At 35.1% G+C, this 20878-nt stretch overlaps 1 protein-coding gene across 1 annotated transcript in view; it reads left to right on the top strand.

Moving 5' to 3' along the window:
- Positions 1-20878, top strand: part of Acss3 (acyl-CoA synthetase short chain family member 3) — a 166165-nt gene that overhangs the window by 3989 nt on the left and 141298 nt on the right. The gene's annotated exons all lie outside the window — the stretch shown is intronic.

The following is a 20878-nucleotide window of genomic DNA, read 5'->3' as shown; positions in this document are numbered from 1 at the left end:
AGTATAAATTGTAAAGAAATAATAGTTAAAACATTGTGGATGTTGAATGTTTTTGGAGAGAGAGTGGGGAGAGAGGGAGAGAGGGAGAGCAAGAGAAAGGGGAAGAGAAGGAGGGAGAGAGAGAGAGAAGGAAAGAACAAAATACCAAGGACTAAACTTTGGGGAGAAGTACTGTTGTAGGGACAGAGGAGGCAAGGCACCAAAGAAGGAAACAGTTTTATTTGGCTGCAGCCAGGTTTAGAGGGCATAGCTTCTGCTGTTATCAATCAGTCCCCTGAACCCCGAGTTCAGGTAGTTTCAGAATTTTATACCCAGCATGTAAGAGGAGGGGATGAGAAGTTCATAGTCTGTAGAAGTTTACATAAAAACAGTATTTTCTTTCCCTGTTCTGGGCAGGTTGACCTTTCAAGGACAACACCTGAGAATGGGAGAGCTTCTTCTCCCCTTTCTTCCCTCCCCTTGCCAGCTGTTACCATGGAGCCCAATTGGTAACATCTCTGTGACATTGTAGACATCTCTGTGAATCCCCAGCTCAAGGCCAAAGGCCCTGTTTACACATTTCTACAAACTATTATACTGGATACATGTTTGTGAAGAACTAGTCAGGGGGTGTCCAGCACCTGGAGTGCTGATTTCTTCCCGACCAGTGGCCAAGTAAAACAGGGCAACAGGAAAATAGGAAATTATCTACGTTGAACTCTTTTGTAGAGACACTTTTTCTGACAGTCCTAAAATCAGCCATGGTGAAGATTTCTGGAGAAGCCCAGTTAAGACTTTTCTGTGGAGAACCGGGGTGCCACTACAGTACAAGAAAAAAAGAGTCATGGGAATGGATGCGACTCATTCAAAGAAGTAGGAGAGGGAAAGGATATTTTAGTGTCATGGATTATAAAAGAGAGAAGAGATACAAACTGGGAAAGTCAATAGTGGTAAGGGCTCTAGAGATGTTCTGAGGCTATCTAGGATTGAAAGAAATTCTATCTCTGTAAAAGAAACCTCTGTGACTCAGAGATCCTTGGTGATTTTTAATAAGGTGATGTCAGTGGAGCAATGAGGGCCAAAGCCAGAATAGTGCATGACAGATGGCCTAGTGGTAGGCAAAAGCATTTTATGGATTTATTTGACAGAGGCAGGAAGGTGAGACCATCTACAACATGCAGAAGTAAAATAAATAAAAGAGTTTCTTCTCCCTCCATGCTTTCTCTTCCTCCTGTTTCAGGAGTAACTTATGTTGAAAGGCAGAAGCAAAGTCTATGAAGTAGGAATGAAGGGAATTTTGTTTATTTTGAAACCTATTGCTTCATAGGACTCCCTGTCCTTGCAAGTTGACCTTTTTGGTTTCTTTTTGTTGTTCTTTTTTTATGTACTAGAAGTTCATGGAAGAAACAGGATAGAAACATCTAAAAGATGGAATAAAGAGCTGCTGAGCAGATGAATATATTCTTGTCATATCCTGCACTGGTTCTAGTGAGCCAACTATCTAAACATTTGACTTTGCATCTGACAGGGAAGATAAGGAAACTGTTGAAAGGGATGAGAGAATTGACTTTTGTTGAACAATCTCTGAGCCTTGACCAGAGTTTCTCAAGCATATTCATTATTCCATTCCCTCAGCCTGCACAGTTAGGGTCATCATGGCCTTTCTATATGTGAGAGGACTAAAGCCAGTTTACATACGAGGCCACACAGCTAGATAGCAGAGGGCAGAGCTGGGTCAGTAATAATAACCCCAGGATTCTGGCTCTATGCCCAGAATCTTTCCCTACAAATACCCAACTGTTTCAGAAGCCCAGTGCCAAATCTTGAATTATTTTTAAAGTAGACTTTGGACTGAAGAATTGTTCTGTATTAAAGGAGACTAAATAGACCAGAACTAGAGGCAAGAGGTAATTCTGAATTGGATATTTTCTGCTGTAATCGACATTTTTGGAACAATTAAAGAACTTGAATGGGGTTTGAGGATTAGATGGTGGTTATGTGTCAATGTTAATTTCCTGAATTTGATGATTATATTGTAGTTCTCTAGACGAATGTCCTTATTTGTAGCAATTATGAACTAAATTATTCTGGGGTTATTGGGCAAATTTCAGTAAGTAGTTTAGATGGAGCAAAGTTTTCTTGTACTTGCAGCTTTTCTGTGAGTTTGAGATTGTTTTAAAGGAAAAGAAAAATATAAATGTGGATTTTATGTAAAACCTGAACTTCAGTTCTTTGTCAAACAAGTGCTCAGCCATGTTAAACTGGTTGGGAAATTCAGTCTTTTTGATTTTTTAACTCTCTTTTTAGTAAGATTATGTGAAATTTCTTCATAGTTACCAGATTTTGTCTTTTTTCTCTTTAAAAACTGATGACATGATAGGTATTTGTCATGTGCTACTTAATGTTTTAAAGTATGTACACATTGTGAAATGACTAAATCTAATATAGACATACTTCACATTGTTATCATTTCTGCAGTGATAACACTTTATAACGACTCTCAGCATGGTTCAAGAAAAGAATATATTCACATGTTTTAAAAAATTATGTTTAATTCTAGATTGAAGTGAGAGTGTTATCTAAAGATGAAACATTTGTCTCCTTTTGACACACTATAAATTAAATGAATTTATTCATAACATTGTACACAGTACAGGTATATTTAAATTTTCAAACCATCACTTCTTGTAAATATAAAAATGCTTTAAGAAGGTACATGGTTAGCAAGAAAAATCACCTGCTAGAAATAATGTCCCTCAAAATAACCTCATCAAGAAAGACTGATTTAAAAAGATGGGCCTTATTTTATATTCTGAAGGTCAGCATCTTGGTGTGGGCCGCATCTAATTTTCTCAACCTGTCATGCTGCTGAGCCTTTAGGATGGAACAGAGTGAACTACAGGAATGCTGCAATTACATAAGCAGGGATGGATTGCCTGGCAAATGGCACAATCAATGAACAATGGAAATTCAATCAGCTGTGACCGATCAACTCCCAGGTGTTGGGGGAAAATCCTAACTCTTAGTGCCTCCTGGAAGGCAGTGTACTTTTCCTTTGTTCAAGCCATACATTGTTAGTTGAGAAAAGAAATCCACTGGTTGAAGTTATTTGTCTCTTAAAATTTTTTTTCCCTGTACTCCCAAAAGCAATAAGTAGCAACTCTATGAAAGAGATCATTGCTTTCCATTGTAGTGTGGCATTTGTAGGTGAAATGTGGGGGGAGGCTAAGAAATCTTTGCAATAATATATATAAATGCAATAATCTCACTAAATTATAGTTTTAAGAAGTCTGTGTAAATGTGGAATTCAGATCCTTGATCTAAATTATGTGGCAGGAGAAATTATTATATTAAAGGTATTCAGTGTATTTGCTTTTGCTGACATTTTGACCCTATGAACTAAGAGACTGTGCTTAAAATGGAGAAGTTACTGTTCTTATAGTGTCTAGGAAAAAGAAAGTTTAAGAATTTTTAGTTTGAAAGAGTCCAGTTTATAATAGTGGCTGAAAACAGAAGCTCTTTCAAATATTAAGTTTGAGAGGGATAAAATTTAGTTATATGACTTTCAGATAAATAGCAAAGATTTCTACTTTAAAACATGAATAAACCTAAGTAAGAGGGAAAAAAAGGCAACTAAAATCCTCAGGTCTTTGACTTAAGAACTAATTCCAGACAACAGGAATACCTTCTCCTTAGGTTTTTATGTTAGAATAGTCACACTGCCCTTGTAAATCTTTCCAGATGTTTCTTCTAAATGCATGTGTCAGTGCGGTAAAAGAAATTTCAGAAGATTAAAGAAGAAAATTGAGAAGAGGAAAAAAAAAAGAGCTCTTGGTTTCTCTTGGAAGTCTGATCGAAATAGCAATTTTTAAAAATTTAGTAAGATAAAATGGTAAAATTTTTCATCATCGAGGGACAGAAAATCAGTATTATTGAGCATTTGCTAAAGAACTTTATGGTAATACATGCATGGACACTTAAGAACTAAGTCTACTTTTTCTCTGATCTCACTTTATTTTCTCTCCAGACTCTTATTTTTATAGACTTTCATTGATTCTCAATTGAATTAAACACTATTCTAAACCACAAATGCCCTGACTGTGCCTTCCTCCTAACTCTACCCTCCTCTGAAGTTTGCCATTATTTCCAATGGGAATTTATCTGATACCCTAATATGGGTAGGTAGGAGAAAGAGAATGAAGAATTAGTGGAAAAAACAAATGGATATCTGGCTTAAAATCTCAGCTCCATTCCTTCAACAATACCTTGCCCCCACATAATTGTAAAGTGGGGCAATGAAAAATGCAGACTCAGCTGAATGTTCGGGTTCTTTGGGGTCTTCCACCATCATCTGTTCTCCAGAGAGCACAGGACTGGCCTTCCTTACATACACACAGTTTTTAAGGAGCTTTGGGTAATGCAACAAGAGGAATGAACCTTGTCACTTCAGTGTGAAGCACTTAGTTGTCAGAGTTCCTCTGGAAAGGGCATGTAAAGCACAGGTAGAACAGAAGCAGTTTGGATGGCTGAATGAAAATGCATAGATGACAATGTATTGGGAGTGAAACTGAGTGTTTGTTTTTGCAAGTACTGCAATTTTGCAGTTGTTACTATAGCATAATACAACCTATCCTATTGATTGCAGGGGGAGGGGATAATAATAACTTTGTAGTTCTGTTGTAATGACTGAGAATGTTAATGTATACAGAACTTGTCAGACATGAGATAAGAACAGTTAACCCTTACTCTGTGCTAGGAGCCAGGCACAATATCAAATGCTTTAATTTGTTTAATCTATACAATAACCTTGTGAAGTAGGATCAACTTTTATTCTCTTGAATGAGTGTGGAAATGGTGGAACTGAGATCTTAAGCAACTTGCCTAAATTTACAAAACTAGTAAATAAACAGTAGATTTACAGATTGAACCAATTAGTCTGAATTTACCATCTGTGCTCTGAGTACATTATATTGTTTCTATAATATTAGTCTCAATACACTTTAATATTTCTTTCGTTTCTTAATCCCTTTTCATTGAAACTGTTAAAAGTAGTTTGCCTTTAAAAAAAGAATATTTACATTAAAAGAGCTTAAAAATCTGGATTTACATCTCAGAAATACTTGGTAACTATATTAGACATGGAATAATAGATTCACTTCAAAAACATAAACTCTTTGTATTATTGTGTACAACATACACAAAGGTGGGGGGGAAGTAGCTTCAAATTGGTTGACAACTACTATTTTCTGACAGTAGAAAGCAGTATCAACCTCCTTAGAAATGCTCTGTTAGTTTTCTGACTTAAGGAAAAAATCTATAATGACCCCATTATTCACAGCGTGCAGTACATTTTAAATATTACTTTTATGAGAACATGGTGCTAAACAACCTAGTTAATTAATCTAATTATAAATATATGAATTTTTTTCTTTCCTCTAAACTCTGAGTAAAATAGTAAGATTGATTATATGTTTATAATCATGAAAATTGTAGAGTAGTTTTTTTTGTTTGTTTGTTTTATTTTTTTACTTTTTAATGCATTCATGTGTAGTTTTCCTTCTTTCTTTTTTTCCTTTTATTCTCCTTAATCTTGATCCTAGTTTTCTTCTGCACATGCAAGAGGGACAGACCTTGACAAATGGTTCATGTTAAGTGCAGAGACACATTTCTCAGGAATCTCCTTGCATCCAGCTTTCTTAGTTCTAATAAGCATCTCTATCTCTTGCTCCCTGCACCTGCCCTCTCTGTCTTTTGATGCTGGGGCCTTGCACATGCTTGAAATACCCCAAGCCCCTCAATTTATTTTGAATATAGGAGAAGAAATAGGTGCAGTTATAATGCATTTTTGTAACTGTAAACAAAAGCAGAGAGAGATAAGTGGCTTTTCTGAAGTCCTATATTGGTGTACTTAATTTTTCAATCCAGTTGAGTCTTACTGTAGCACCCAATTTCTACAATGGGTTGTAACTGCATTCTCTAACTACTGTCTGGCTGACATATAATTGTTTAGATCACAGGACCTGGAGAGTAAAAGAAAAGACAATGAGGCTGATAGAGAATTCTAAAAAATTATAATCAAGGATTTTGACTTTCCTTCTCATTTGTGCTCTGTTGCTACGTGTCTTCCATTTTTCCCTCATTTTAGAGGAAAATAAGTCTTCATTGTTATCCCAGAGCTGACTTGCACATGTTTTCTCAATTTTATATCCTTCCGGTGTCTCTAAGAATTTTACCCTAAAAATCTTACAAGGTTCTTTTCTAAAAGACAAATCAGTCTTGTTTCCCGTTAAGCTAGTTGGGCAAAAAATGCTCACATTTCCAGGTTGTTACCACTTCCACCACCTAAGCTCACATTCCATGGATACTTATCTTTTACTAGTGATTTAATAAATCACCACCTGGAAATAGGACAGTAGAGATCAGGTCTAAATTACCTTTGTTGTCTCTGCAGCAGAATGAGTGGGGCTTGTGCATTACTAGTTAAACTGTTTTAAATCATCACCACATGCATGTTAAACTTGTTAATCCATATTATATGTCTGGATTCTGTATAAATTGCATTTTGTTAGTACCTGAAGTATCTATCCAACCACATCCCTAAATGATCTATATGAATCAAGGCATCTGAGCAGTTTAAAAATTCTGTTGTCTTCATGGATCGAAGCTTCATTTTGAGGTGGTTGGCTGCCTTTGCCACTGGTTCATCATCTTCAAGGGTATTTTACAATTGACATGAATTTCTATCCACTGGGACAAAGACTCCCCACTGCAGGGAGGGAAACGTCTCTCTTGTGTGCTATAGATTGAGTACCAATGTGGGTCTGAACAGGAAAAGTGTCTCCTGGCACATTAGACTTCAAGCATTTCAGATTTAAGAGTTGGATAAATGTTTTGTTATCATATTATCATTGTTTGTGGATTCATTAAACAAAAATTACATATTGCTAGAACAAATCAACTCAAACCTATTGTAACATATAGGTTTGAATTGATTTGTTCTGGCATATCATTTAAAATTGATAACAATTAGATAATGTAAAAATAAAATCATTATTTCCTCTTAGAACACATTTACATTTTTCCCAAAAATTCTGATAAAATCTTAATATTTATGTTACTTGAAATAAAAAATTACCTTAATCTGTTCAATGCTTACATTTTATAAAGATGTGAGACTGATTTTTATCATTTTTATTACTATATAATAAACATAATATATACTATCTCCACTATAAACATCTCATTATTTTACCTGAATATTTCAAGAGATGTTTGAAATCTGATCTATAGTTAAAGACTTATTAGTTCTAATCTGATAACGTTTTACTTTGCTTTACTTCATTTATAAAAGGATTAATTTTTAATTTTATAATTGATAAAAATAACTAATAAGATTTTACATTTCTCATTAGATATATAATTATTTCAAAGGTCATGTTTGCTGGAAATATTAGTGTTCTTCAATCAAAATATCTTAAATTCTAAAGGATGATTTTATTATATATGTGTGAGTTTCTGTGAGTGTTTATGGATGTTTGTATGTGTGTGTTAAAGTTTTATAGGATACAAACTACACTGTTTTTGTAATCAAAACAACAATAATATCTCTTTCAGTAGTTCTTTAACTTCCCGAGAATATATGTTCTTAAAGAAAAATTTAGGGAAGATTAAGTAACTTAATAATGTTCACTTAGTATGCAAATGCAGACCTAGGATGAAAAACCAGACAGGTTAGACTCTGGAGTGTATTGGGTTCTCATTATGTCATATTTTCTCTATAATTAATCCTATTTTATATTTACTATACTAGCTTACAACTTTCAAAACAAGCCAGGTACACATGCACATATGTGCTTGTTAGCTTGTTGTATTTATGAAAGTGGTTTTTGCCCTGTGACTGGAGAACTTACTCATTTATTAACTTGTTTGTTTCCTTCATTCATACTCCTTCCTTCTTGGTCTTGTTCATTTATCAAACATTTGTTGAATGCTCTCTATGAGCTGGGCAAGTCCAGATAGAGTATAATTTTGAAAACAATATCTATTGTTTAATTGTATAATAAGATAGCTTTCATTTCCCGGTTTAATAAGAGCAGTCACAGGAGATAGGGATTGTCTAATTAGTTTGTAAAAATATGGGTAACAAAGTCTGTTTTGTTTTATAATCAACTCTACTCTGAATTACCTTTCACTGTTGAAGTGTGAATAACAAGAACACAAGGCTTCTATTCTGGTGAACAGTGGCCATTTTCCAACTAATGAATCCTTTAATAGATAAAAAAAAAAATCAACTAATTTGAATTTTATCCCTCTGTGGAGCCTCTCATTTTTTAGGTGGAAGTGCTAACAAGCAGGAAGGTGAAGAAAAGACAAGTAGCAAAAAAGAGACTAAAGGGGAAATAATGGGCTTGGTTAGCACCAGCCAGATAATGAGCTCTTGGATAATTAAGTGGACTCCACTGTATTCAAGTTTCAGATTGTCCATGTGTTAATGGAAAATGTTTCATCTGTGAATGTAGTGTGTAGCCAATGGGGGAATTACCAAAGAGGTAGCTTGTGATAGTATTCTCTGATAATTTTGAGGATCAGGTCAGGGAAAAAAAAAACACAGCAAATTATATCTATTTGACATAATATTTTGTTCAAGTGGTTAGTGTAGTGTGATTTATCTTTGTAAATGTATCTATGTTATGTCTGTGTCTGTGTGTGTGAGGTTATTTTGGTGAGAGGTGGAGGGGCAGATAGGAAATTAGATGAAGATGTTATATATTTTAATTTTCAAAGAGGAGGATTCTTTTTTTAAGTGGTAGATGGACACAATACCTTTATTTTGTTTATTTATTTTCATGTGGTGTTGAGGTTCAAACCCAGTGCCTCACACGTGTGAGGCAAGTGCTGTACTGATGAACCACAACCCCAGCCCTGAGAGGAGAATTTTTATAGATACAAGGCCTAGGTTGTAACATATAGGTTTGAATTTATTTGTTCTGGCATTTCTTTTTGCAGAAATAATCCTGATTGAAATTTTGGTTTATACCCTTTTTTCAGCTATAAAATTAGTACAGTTTTAAGTTTTAACAGATAAACTCAAGAAAGACAAAAAGTGAAAAATCAACTGTGCTTTAATATCTAAAACAGGATTGTAGTATATCTCTTGGTATATTATAGTTCCATTCAATCTTTTTTACTTCTTAACTATTTATTTTGAAATAATTATCAACTCAAAAGAGTTATTAAGAAAATACAGAAAAGTCACTTGTATCTATCACTTAGCTTCCCCCAGTGGTAACTTTTTACATAACCATAGCATATTATCAAAACCCAAATTGATATTGGGATGATACAGTTAACTCAATTTTATAGACCTAGTTCAGCTTTTCCTATTTACATTTAAAAATTTTCCTATCTACTATCTACATTTAAAAAGACATAACACATACGAAAATATGTAGACTCTACATCTGTTTGCCATTCTGTTTGATAGTCTAGGTCTCTCTTTTTGTTCTCACCGAAAACTGGATTATACTGTTCATATTACTTGATAGCTCATTTTTCTACTTGTAGTAAGTTGCAATTTTCCATTTGACTATGCCTTGATTTTTAATACATAATATTTTAGCATACTGGGTGAATTATTTCACAGCCTCTTCGTCTTGACATTGAGATGTTTTCTCTTTATTTGCTGTTGTGGACAGGAAGATATGCTTCATCTTTGGACATGACATCTCAAAGGAAACCCTCTTTATCTGTGTGTGTCTCTCTGAGTGTATATGTATGTGGTACATTCATGTATTTCTTTCTTGACTTTCTCCTTTTAAATTCTCAGAAGATTTCTGTATCAAAAGGTAATTATATACATTTTGGTATATATTATTAAAGTGTTCTCCAAAAACTTAGTGAATCTTGTGAATAAATTCTCACCATCTTTTTCCTTATAAAAAGTTTAAAGATTCAATAGAAACAACTTAGAGGACATTCAACACTGACTTTTATAAAATCTTAACATTCTGTCACATTTGCCTAGATCTTTTTATTATAAGTAATAAAACATAACAGACACTGATGCTCCCTGTGTATCTCTCCCAGTTCCATAGTCTTTCTAGAAACAATCACAGGCTAATTTATAAGGCTCGATGGAAAGAAAAAGTGCTTGGACATTCAAAAATGATTGATTGTATTCCTCATCTTTAATAAGAGCATGTATTCAGCACCCCTCTGTGGACATCTGTAAGTGTTGAGCAGAATGAGTTAGTGTAGGTAGTGTCTGTCTTCTGGGAGTCTCTAGCAGAGAGGAGAGTTTCATCAGAACATTGCAGTGTGTCATTCTGCATGAGTTATAACCTTATAGAGCAAGGAATGGATGGCTCGGATGAAGGTGGAATATGAAACAAGGAAAAAATGTGCAGTCCTACTAAAATTCTCATTCATTTCAGTTTTTATCTCTATCTCCCTTCTTTTCCTCCCATTTCTCCTTAACTTGAATATGGTAATACCATGTAAAGATGTTGGGTTCTTCCTCCTCTACCTCATGTTGCCACTGCCATTTCTTCTTCTTCTTCTTCTTGCCCCCTTTCCTATTTCTTTCCTCATAGTTAGGATTAAATTTGAGAGGAATCTTCAAGTAATAGTAGTACACATTAGAGGGAACACTCTCCCTTTTGCCTCTCCTGGGTCTCTGGATAATTCTGTGTTTCTCTGGTGCTACTTGCTGAGGCACCTGGAGACAACCTGGATCATAGGTCTGTTTTTCTAGAAACTGATCTACATAGGGCTGATTTATTTCTTTTCTTTTTCAAAGTATTTATTTATGATTCTAATTCATTATACATGACAGCAGAATGTTCTTTGATTCATTGTACGCAAATGTAGCACAATTTTTGACTTCTCTGGTTGTTCCCAAAGTAGGGTCACACCATTTGTGCAATCATACATGTACCTAGGGTAATGGGGGAGAGGGTAAGGGAGAGGGGGGTATGGATGTAGGAAACATGGTGGAATGAGATGGGCTGATTTATTTCTGCATTGTGTAATGGGGACCTTGGTTCCCAAGAGTATATTAAGTGTTATGAAAAGGTTGAATGCTGAAATTTGTGTTCCCTTAAAAAATGTACTACACATTTATGTTTATTTCACATTATTTTCAATTTTAATAAACTTATGTTTTGATCTTATCTCTTACTTCTGACCCTCAATTAAGTTAATTCTATCTTTTCCTTCTTTTCGTAGTAAACTATTTCCTTTTACTTCAGTTCTCTGTTTTTCCTGACTTTTTGTCAGGAACACAAATAAAACAAGGTAAAATGGTGTCCTCACGTTCTTCTTTGAATTTATTGTCAGGCATGACTCATAACCCGAGAATCCTTAAGATATCCATTCATGCCTTTTCTCTTCATTGACAGTGGATTCAGTTCAAATAACAGGTATTGATTTCTTTCTTTCTATTCTTTTTCCTGCTGGCTGCATTTCTCACCCTTGGCAAGGCTCTCAGTTTTAACCTGAGATGATCTGGCTGGGGTGAGGATGTCTGGGCTGTCCTTTCATGTGAGATGGGGCAGTCTGTGGCTAGAGCTGGTGGATGTGTTCCGAGTATACGTACCCGTGCTGGAAGGATCCATAGGACTACAGAATCTTTCTTTGCATTACTTTCTCTGTTAAAATAATTGTCTGTCCTACAAAGAGATGTGCTTTCCAAATACTTTTACAAAAACAATGTCCCTGGTGGTTAAATTAACATACAGTTATTATGCTGCTTTAAGTAAGCAATTACTCAATTTGGAGGGTTTCCTGGAACAGTCACTTGACACTGCCCAAAAGCCAAGTATCTGCAATTTAGATGGGGTGTCACTGTGTGAATCAAGCAACATGATGCCCTCTTAAAAGTGCTTAAAGCCTTCTCTGTTTGTGTGCAATAGTAGTCTTTTGAGCTAGTCATTGTTTTTGCCGTGTCTATGGACAGGTTGCCTCAGAGACTCGTTTTCGGATTTGTGTTAATGTGTCAGAAGAGTACTACCTCATTTACCAGTCATTCACACTTGTGGGATTTTACTTAAAAACAATTGTTGAACATTATTATTGAGCACCTATTGTGTGCCATTAATGAGTTATTGTATGGTCTCTGCCCACAGGAAGCAGAGATTCTAGAAGAACACAAAGATTACTCAGAAAGGCACGCAGGGGTTGAATACTGGCAATACACCCATCACATCCTCCTTGGAATTAGAAAGCACTGTTATTGTTTATAATTCTGGGATATTATTTGACTTCTCTGAACTTCATTTCTCATCTGTAAAATGAGGACAGCATTGTTTTTCTCAAAGGATTCTGTGTAGATTCAATGATGTAACATATAGGAATTAGCAAGCTCAGAACCTGGAACATTTCTAATGAGTAACAAAATAGGAGCTTCTTCTGCTATTTCAGAAATGTTTCTTTATATTCATGTTCCAGATCTCCCTTAAAAGGAACCTAAATTTGACATCCACAGATCATAAGAACCTCCATTTTCTTTGATTACTACCCTTCCTTCTTATTCCTATTGATTTGTTTGTGTTCTAGTCCCCCTTTCTCCATGTTTTTCTTCCTTAGCTCGGCTTCCTAGGCCGGCCAATAGATCCTGAGGGATCCCATTTTCTGCTTTCTCTCTCAAGTCTCACATTCACACTGCTCTCCTGGGATTCCTCCAGAAATCCATTTCTGAGCAGGTCATTTTCCTGCTCTGCACCCTCTCTAGGCCTTCTGTTTCTTACAGGGAACACAGGCTTTTAAAATGAGGCTTGCACTTGTCTTTTGCCTCAGCTCATGTTCTGCCCCCACCCCAACCGCGCATCTTCTTTCAGCAGCACTTGCACTTCCAAACCAGAACCTGCACTTTGCCCTCTGTTCTTGTCTTACTTGCCTAGGCCACTGGCATTTTTTTTTTCTTCTATTAATTTTTAATCCCTTAGCTACTTTCGCTTGTCATCCTTCTCTCTTAGTAAATGCCAGGTAAAAGATTTGCACAAGCTGAAGAGAAGCCAGAACTCTCTTCCCTGCACACTCAAACTTTCTTTTTACTCCTCTATTCTCAGCAAGGTGGCAACAGTCTTCACCACTCTGTAGGCCATCACCCAAAGGTCATTAATACCTATCTGTTGTTGACTTCGAAGAATTGTTTTTAGGCCTTTTCCTGAATTGATCTCTCTTTAGTGTTGGACTGAGAGCCAACTCTACTTCCTTGAAATTCTCTACAACTGTCGTGTCCTATATAGAAGCCAGCAGTAGCATATGGCTATTTAAATTGTTTAATTAAAATAAATAAAATGTAAATTTCCAATCCTCAGTCATATTAGTCAAATGTGACTATTGAGCCCTTGGAAGTTGGGTAGTGTGACTGAGCAACAGAGGTTTAAATTTTATACACTGTTAATTATTTAAATTTTGCTAGCCATGTGTAGCTAGTGGTTACCTATTAAACAGCATAGATACAGAACATTCCGATCATCATAGAAATTTCTACTGGACAGGGTTGCTGTAGATAAGGGATGAGGAAAGTCATATAGTGAAGAGTTTGGGTTTTGTGGACCAGAGAAGTTCCTTTGCAATTTTTTGCAGAGCTTAAAAGCAATCACAGAGAATGCATATAAAAAAATTGAGCATTATTATGTTCCAATAACAGTTTGTTTGCACAAACAGGTAGTGGGTCAGATTTGGCATGTGGGTTTTAGTTTGATGATTCCTGTCCTAAACTCTTGGTTTCTTTGGTAACCTGGTCTTTGCGTCCTTTTCCTTTCTCAGACTTCAATATTTCTCAAATCACCTCCTTTCCATCTTTGTTATAGCACTTCATTAATGGAGAGAAAAACAAACAAACAAACAAACAAAAATCTCTCTAAACTGTTACCTTCAGCTTGTGACTTTCACTAGGTTTCTTTCATTGCCATATAACTGTGGACTTACAGCTTTCTAAGCCAATTTCCCCATCTGGAAACTTATGTGGTAATCGAAATGAGACACTGAAATGCATGAAAAATTATGCTCAGAGAAGACATAGAGTTCTCTCACATGAACCCAACAACAGAATAGTTTTAGAGACTCAGAATCTGACTGCCAGACATCAATCTCAGCCTGTTACTCAGCATGCATGGACCTTGGGAAAGTCACTTAACCCGTCTACCTCAGTTTCCTCATCAGGACATCTAACATTATTGTAGTGTACATATATATTTATACATACTGAGGTTCTTCCGATTTCATTTGCCCTGTAAAATATCCTCTTTAAATTATAAAATATGACAATTTTGAAGTTTGTTTAAATTTGTCAACATTGATAGACCTTAAGGCTTTTATGTCAGCATATTGAAGGTTATAGTGCAGGAATAAACAACCTCCAAATCTTTGTTTAAAATAGCCCAGATATTACTCATATTTATCTTGGGTTATTTGGAAGTTTTGCTCCATGTCATCCATCCTCATTAAGTGCAGCTACCATTTGGAATGTCCCTGCAGTAGGAAGAAGGAAGTGTATAACCACCTGGTTCTTATAGATGGGTTTGTTTGTGTTATACCTGTGGCCATGTCCTGGGCAGCAGAGGGCCATGTGACTGTGCCTTGTATCATGCATTCATGGAAGTTTAGTCATGCAAGTGCCTAGAAAGGAGGGCAAGCAAATCATGGTCAAGAGCAGCAATGATGACCAAAGATTTATAGTAGGCCTCTGTTTGTAATTTGAAGGTTCTATACATTTCTTACTGACTCTTTGGCTGCGCAAGATTGACTCTGATGAGAAAAAAAAATAAAAAGAAGTATAATTTTTTTAGTCCAAGTTTTATTTTCTTCAAGCTCATTGTAGGTGTTATTATAAGTAGAAGACATGCTATGATGTCTTCACTTAGTTAAAATATTTTTCTTTGATGGTGGTTATACTGATTATGAAGTTGATGATTCAGTCCTACCAAAGCAAACCAGATCATTAAAATTTATATTTTCAACTAACATACGTAAATCACCCATTCAAAATGTAAGTGTTGCTCAGAACATATTTTTAAAAACCCACTGTTTTTACTATATATAAATGTAGAGTATTCTTTATTACTGCCTTTCAAATTTTTATTCAGAATTTATTTTATTTTGCCTTTTTCCAAACTCCTCCTTCTGTTTTTGTATGACATGTAGATAAACATATGCACAACTTGCTTTGCCTTAGTAAAAAGTTCCATTTGTTCATTGCATCATGTAATGATTTTTTATTGTTTTAATGATTGTACATAATACATGATATGTATTTAAAATTTTTGTAGATGCTGATTTGGAGTGCTCCCAAATTAGTCAGTTAATTTATTTGCTCTCCAACATTATATGAGAAATCTAATTTCTGTTTACTCTCACGAAAACTGTGTATTACATCTGTACATCAATCTGATAGAGGAAATGGCATCTCTTTATTATTTTAGTATTCATTTTCCTGATTACTAACAATATGAAGGAGAATACTGTCATGTAATTGGCCATTTCATTTTTTTCTTTGATGGATATTTTGCAGATGCTTTGCCTATTAGATCTTAAAAAAATATTTGCAAAAATACTGCAGATATTATTGAAGGTAAAAATATAACCTCCCCTTCTTATTTATGTGCCCCAGCTTTTTGTTGTCTTCCTACCTATGTATCTCTGAATCTGTATTCTATGTATGTATCTATTATCTATCTATACTTGCATGTCTGTGCACACACACGTGTACATAACTCATCTGGGTGGAAAGACACAGGTGGCCGAGTGGAGTACTTTTAAGAATCCCACTGTTGATTCCCCTTCATTTGTCTGTGAATCAGGTCTTGATTCCTAGAGTTCTTCCTGTGATCATTAGAGGGAGGAGAGAAAATTCCTGGTGACAAAGATTCATAGGGTGTGCAGACCTCAGAGCAATTGAACAGATCCCTCTTCCTATTCCATAGGTCTTAAACACAGGATCCTCCAAACGGAGGCTCCCTCAAGTGAGAAAGTTACATTCTAGGAGAGTAAAAGCTTGTGTGGTGCATTTGTGTGTACATGTGTGCATTGTGAAGGAAGGATTGGCATAGCTTACTCATCCATCCAGACACCCATGGTCTATTATTTTTTCCTACCTGCTTCTGATCTTTTCCTTATTTCAGAGTTTTATTAAAACTTTAGACCCATGTCCATATGCCTGAATTTAGGCATAAACAACTCTTTTTTTTTTTTTTTTTTTGTGAGGGATGTGTGGTTATTCCATGCTTAGGGTTAATAGGTTTCTCATGAATTCTCATTAATGCAGAGTATTCTATATTATGGTTGTATAAATTTTTAACACCTCGTGGGAAGATTTTTCATAACAAGTACACTGGGATTTAGTATATCCTACATGATTTCTGGATTTAGCAATTATTCTGCTCCTGTTCCCTTTATATATCTAGAAATTTTCTACCGTTCTGAACAGGTAATGGCATCATTACTAATTGTTCCACTGTTACTTTTAGTTTAGTTTTAATTTTATCTACTTTTTTTTCTTAAATGGGCTATGGGGTATGTTCAGCTTGTTTGCAATTTTCTATGAAAGAAATTCTTGGAGGAATGGTATAGGATAAAGAATATGACGACTTCCTTTGTTCAACAGAACTAAAAGCTGACTGAAGTTAAAGGAGAGAACAAATAATGAGTCCAGGGCTGGAGATGTGGCTCAGCGGTAGCACGCTCGCCTGGCATGCGTGCGGCCCGGGTTCGATCCTCAGCACCACATACCAACAATGATGTTGTGTCCGCCGAGAACTAAAAAATAAATATTAAAAATTCTCTCTCTCTCTCTCTCTCTCTCTCTCTCCCCTCTCTCACTCTCTCTTTAAAAAAAAAAATAATGAGTCCACTGACAGAACATTCTAGAAAGCTGTAGAGCTCTGAAAAAGATTCTAGAATATATTGGATGCTACTATATACCAGAAGAATAGAGTAACACAAATGAATGAAGACAGATTAATCAAAAAATGATGCTTGGAGCTGGACATGATGGTGCATAAATATAGTCCAAGCAACTTGGGAGGCTGAGACAGGAGGATTGCAAATTTGAGGTCAACCTTAGAAACTTAGTGAGGCCCTGTCTCAAAATAAAAGATAAAAAGGGTTAGGGATATGGCTCAGTGGTAAAGTGCTTCTGGGTTCAATCCTTAGTACCAAAACAAACAAACAAATAAATAAAACCAAAACAACAACAAAAATTTATGCTTACAAAATGAACTATTAGTAAGTAAACAAACATGGTTATATTTTTGCATCATAATACATACACATAACGTAAAGCATGTGTGATATATATGACAGAATTATATGCATATGTATATCCATATGAAAAAATTATTGGGACACTTAAGTGATTAATATTAAAGATGAAATCAAAAGAATGAATCTAAAGGAAAAAAGAGGAAATTAATTTATCTGACCACATACAAATTTAAAATATTTTCATGTCAGTAAACATGAATTAAAATTAGTGAATAAACTGAGATAATCATCTGTAACATTGTTAGACATAAGTTCAATAACAATATATATAAAGAGCTTTCAAAATTGGTAAGACACTGTACTTAATCAATACGAGTTACCAAGAAAAATATAAAGTCATTTTTCACTTTTCAAATTAAAGAAAATTGGGAATAATTCATGTTTAGAGGAGTGTGATGAAATGGAAACTCAGGTAATTCTGATGGTAATGTAAATTGATTTTATATTACCAGAAAGCAATTCGATTATTTGATTATTTGATTGTGTGCGTGTATGTGTGTGGTCTATTGTAGGACGATAGTCTGGAATTGTGATTTTAAAAAACAATGTGACTAATATTTTTCTTCAAGAAATATTATCCTAGGATCATTGAAAATAGTGATAATGCTGTGAAAAGTAGTTGTCAAGGACTAACTTTATTATTGAGTAGCCACTGACTGGAATCTTATCATTATTAAACATGATTTTTGAAAATTTGTCAGTTTCTTGAAACAAGCTCATAATGCAATCCCTACTATGGAGGCACAATGCCAAATTATCAAATTATCTACACAACAAGTAATGTTTCCATATAGGAGGAACAAAATAAAATATTCCAAAGTATATTTTCTTGTCTTTTTACATGAGCATTAGGTATTTTTAAAATCTGGGGAGACAAATCATTTAAAAACTATCCACATATTTAGAAGGCACAGTGGAGAGCACACAGAAGGCATTTGGTTGACCTTTACAGAAATGATTTGATTTAAAATGAAGTAAGAATCTTGTCATAGAAGAATAGTCAAATCTTTGAGCCAAGAGACCCCTTGCAGTTGTCTGGGTGCAGTCATCCACAGGATGCCCATCTCTGAGTTGAGCCAATCTATGTCTGTGTACTCCTTAGTTGGAGCCACCTTGGCATCATGCCAATCTATCTCCTGCAGCATCTCTGCTCAATACTACTTATAGGCTCTTCCCTGTGTTGATTTCCTTCCTACCCCAAAAGATATTTTTAATTTTATATTAAATTTCTTTAAGGGTGATCTTCAAGAAGAAAATCTTAGGGTATTAATAATTTTACCTGTAAGCTATCCAAAAGTTGTAAACAACTGAAAAGAAAAATGAAGTTGCTCAAATACCGCCTATAGAAGTACTACTATATAATGTTTAAGGGCTTGGTTCTATGCCACCTGCCCTGAGCAAGTTACTGTCGTCAGTTCCCTTGTATGTAAAATGGGCTTAATAATAGTACCTACCTCATAAGGGAAGGGTTATTTTTTTGATACACATATAAGACTTGGCCTATAGTAGACATTCAATAAAAATGAAGGACTTCTGGTTTCAGGACAAGATGGAGAAAATATACTTCTTATTCATACTGCTAAATACTGTTAAAATCTAGGACATTATACTTCAGTCACAGATAAGAAGACATTGAAATGAAGAAAAGGTCAACCTTCTAGGAATTTGGGGACAGGAAGAATGGCATGGCAATCCATTCCCTGGGTTTTCTTTTTTGTCTTATATAACCAAGACTGGTTGCTGGAGATGCTGGCAACCTAAAAACACCAGTGGCTGCACACTAAAAAAGAAAAGATAAAACAAACAAACAAACAAAATCTTCTCTCTCTTTCAAGTGAACCAAGAAATGGTTTCTATTTTAGGTTATAGAAAAATAGAAAATAGGAAGAGAAGGAGGCATGCAGTTGGGGTGGACTGAGAGGTTAGACCGTGGTGTGAAATGATTAGTCTTCAACAAGTTATTTTTTCCTTGTAGAGATGTCCACTAGACTGCTGGCTATAAGGGTGTGGAGCTTGGAATGAGATCAGAGATGAAAGAAGAAATGGAAGTTGAAGTCAAGGAGGTGTAGTGATCACCCAGGGAGAGAATGTAGCAAAAGCAAAAGGGGCATATGGAATTGGCAAGATTACAGCTAATTAAAGATGAGGTCAAGGAAGAAGATTCCACAGGAGATATTTGAGAAAGAGCAAGCAAAGAAGTAGGTACATAAAGTAAATTATAGAGTCAATCTTCCATGACTCTTTGGATCAAAGGGAGTACTGTTACCTGTTTTTTTTTTTTAAATTTCATGAACATAATTAAATATTGAGCAAAAAAGAGTGATAAAGAAGCCATAAATTAGAAAAAATAAAATAGAATAGTGATATCATTAAGAAGTCTACAGGCAACTTCTAAAGTACACAAGTCTGGGAGGAGGAAAGGTGGAGGACCCACAGAGAAAGAAGCAAAGGTGGATAGAAGAAAAAAGGGGGGGAGGAAGTGAGAGAAAAAAAGAAATTATCCAGCAAGCAAATAGTCTATTAATATGGAATATGAAATATTTTCTTTTTGGAAACTTGAACAAATAAAGTGAATAATTATTTTCATGGGAAATTCTGCATAAATATCTTACCTTACTTCTCCTAGAGAATGTCAAGCAGATTTTACCTTTCTTTTTGGTGTATTAGTTAATTTTGGCTACAGTTATGTTGCTTAATGAGTAAGGATACAATTTCTGCAATTTGATTTTTATATATTTGCAGATTTGTTCTGAGGTCAGACAATCTAAGATGGGCATAGTTGGGAGCATTGCTCCATGACATATCTGGTTAGACTGAACACTCTTGTTTCTTTTGGATTCTGTTCCCAACTGCAAATTTATATTCTGGTGCCATGCTGAGGAAGCAGATCTTCCTGAGAAAGGTAGAGGTGCAGGAGAGCAGCAGCCCAATCATACAAATGATTTCCAAGCCTCTGTTGACTTTGTATGAGCTAAATGAAGTGCCTGGGCAAACCAAAACCAAGAGGTGTATTCTCCACTCACAGAGCAGGGAGCAAGGTGAAGATACAAAGCTTTTTTGGTGGAAGTAGAGTAAGGGGAATAAACAACATTTTTGAACAAATATTGAATCTATCACAATTGGAAATTACGTATTGTATTAATTGTATAGTGTGCTATGCTATAGTCATATTCGGTATTAGTGAATTGTACAGTCATATTCAGTATTATTGTTTGAGCTGATTAAATGGTTTTCCTCCTACTGTGTAATGTATCTGTCTTTTTCCTTATACTGCCACTGTACTTATAGTTGCTTTTAATGTACCGCCTCGTTTCACACAGGTCCTTTGTGAAACCTTGAAGGCAATTCTGAGCTTTTAACAGGACTTTTTTTCTTGCTTTTTATGTTCTCCTGTTACTTTACCTTGTTATAATATTTGGCAATCTTGCATATTTTTTTGAATCCCCTCCTTCTAAAAAAAGGTGGAAGTTACAAAACGTTTTTTTTTTTTTTAAATGAGCCGTATTTTCTTAAAAAAAAAAAAAAACTCTGTTTAGCTATATGATGTCTGTGTTTCAAAGGAAGGCTTTAACAAATTAAAGAAGAAATTAATTGCAAAAGATTTTGAAAATTATTTAACATTTTATGTGCA

Source organism: Urocitellus parryii, chromosome 5 (assembly GCF_045843805.1).
Source record: "Urocitellus parryii isolate mUroPar1 chromosome 5, mUroPar1.hap1, whole genome shotgun sequence".
Classification (NCBI taxonomy): Eukaryota; Metazoa; Chordata; class Mammalia; order Rodentia; family Sciuridae; genus Urocitellus; species Urocitellus parryii.
The sequence above is the reverse complement of the archived record's forward strand: the minus strand, read 5'-3'. Positions and strand labels throughout refer to the sequence as shown.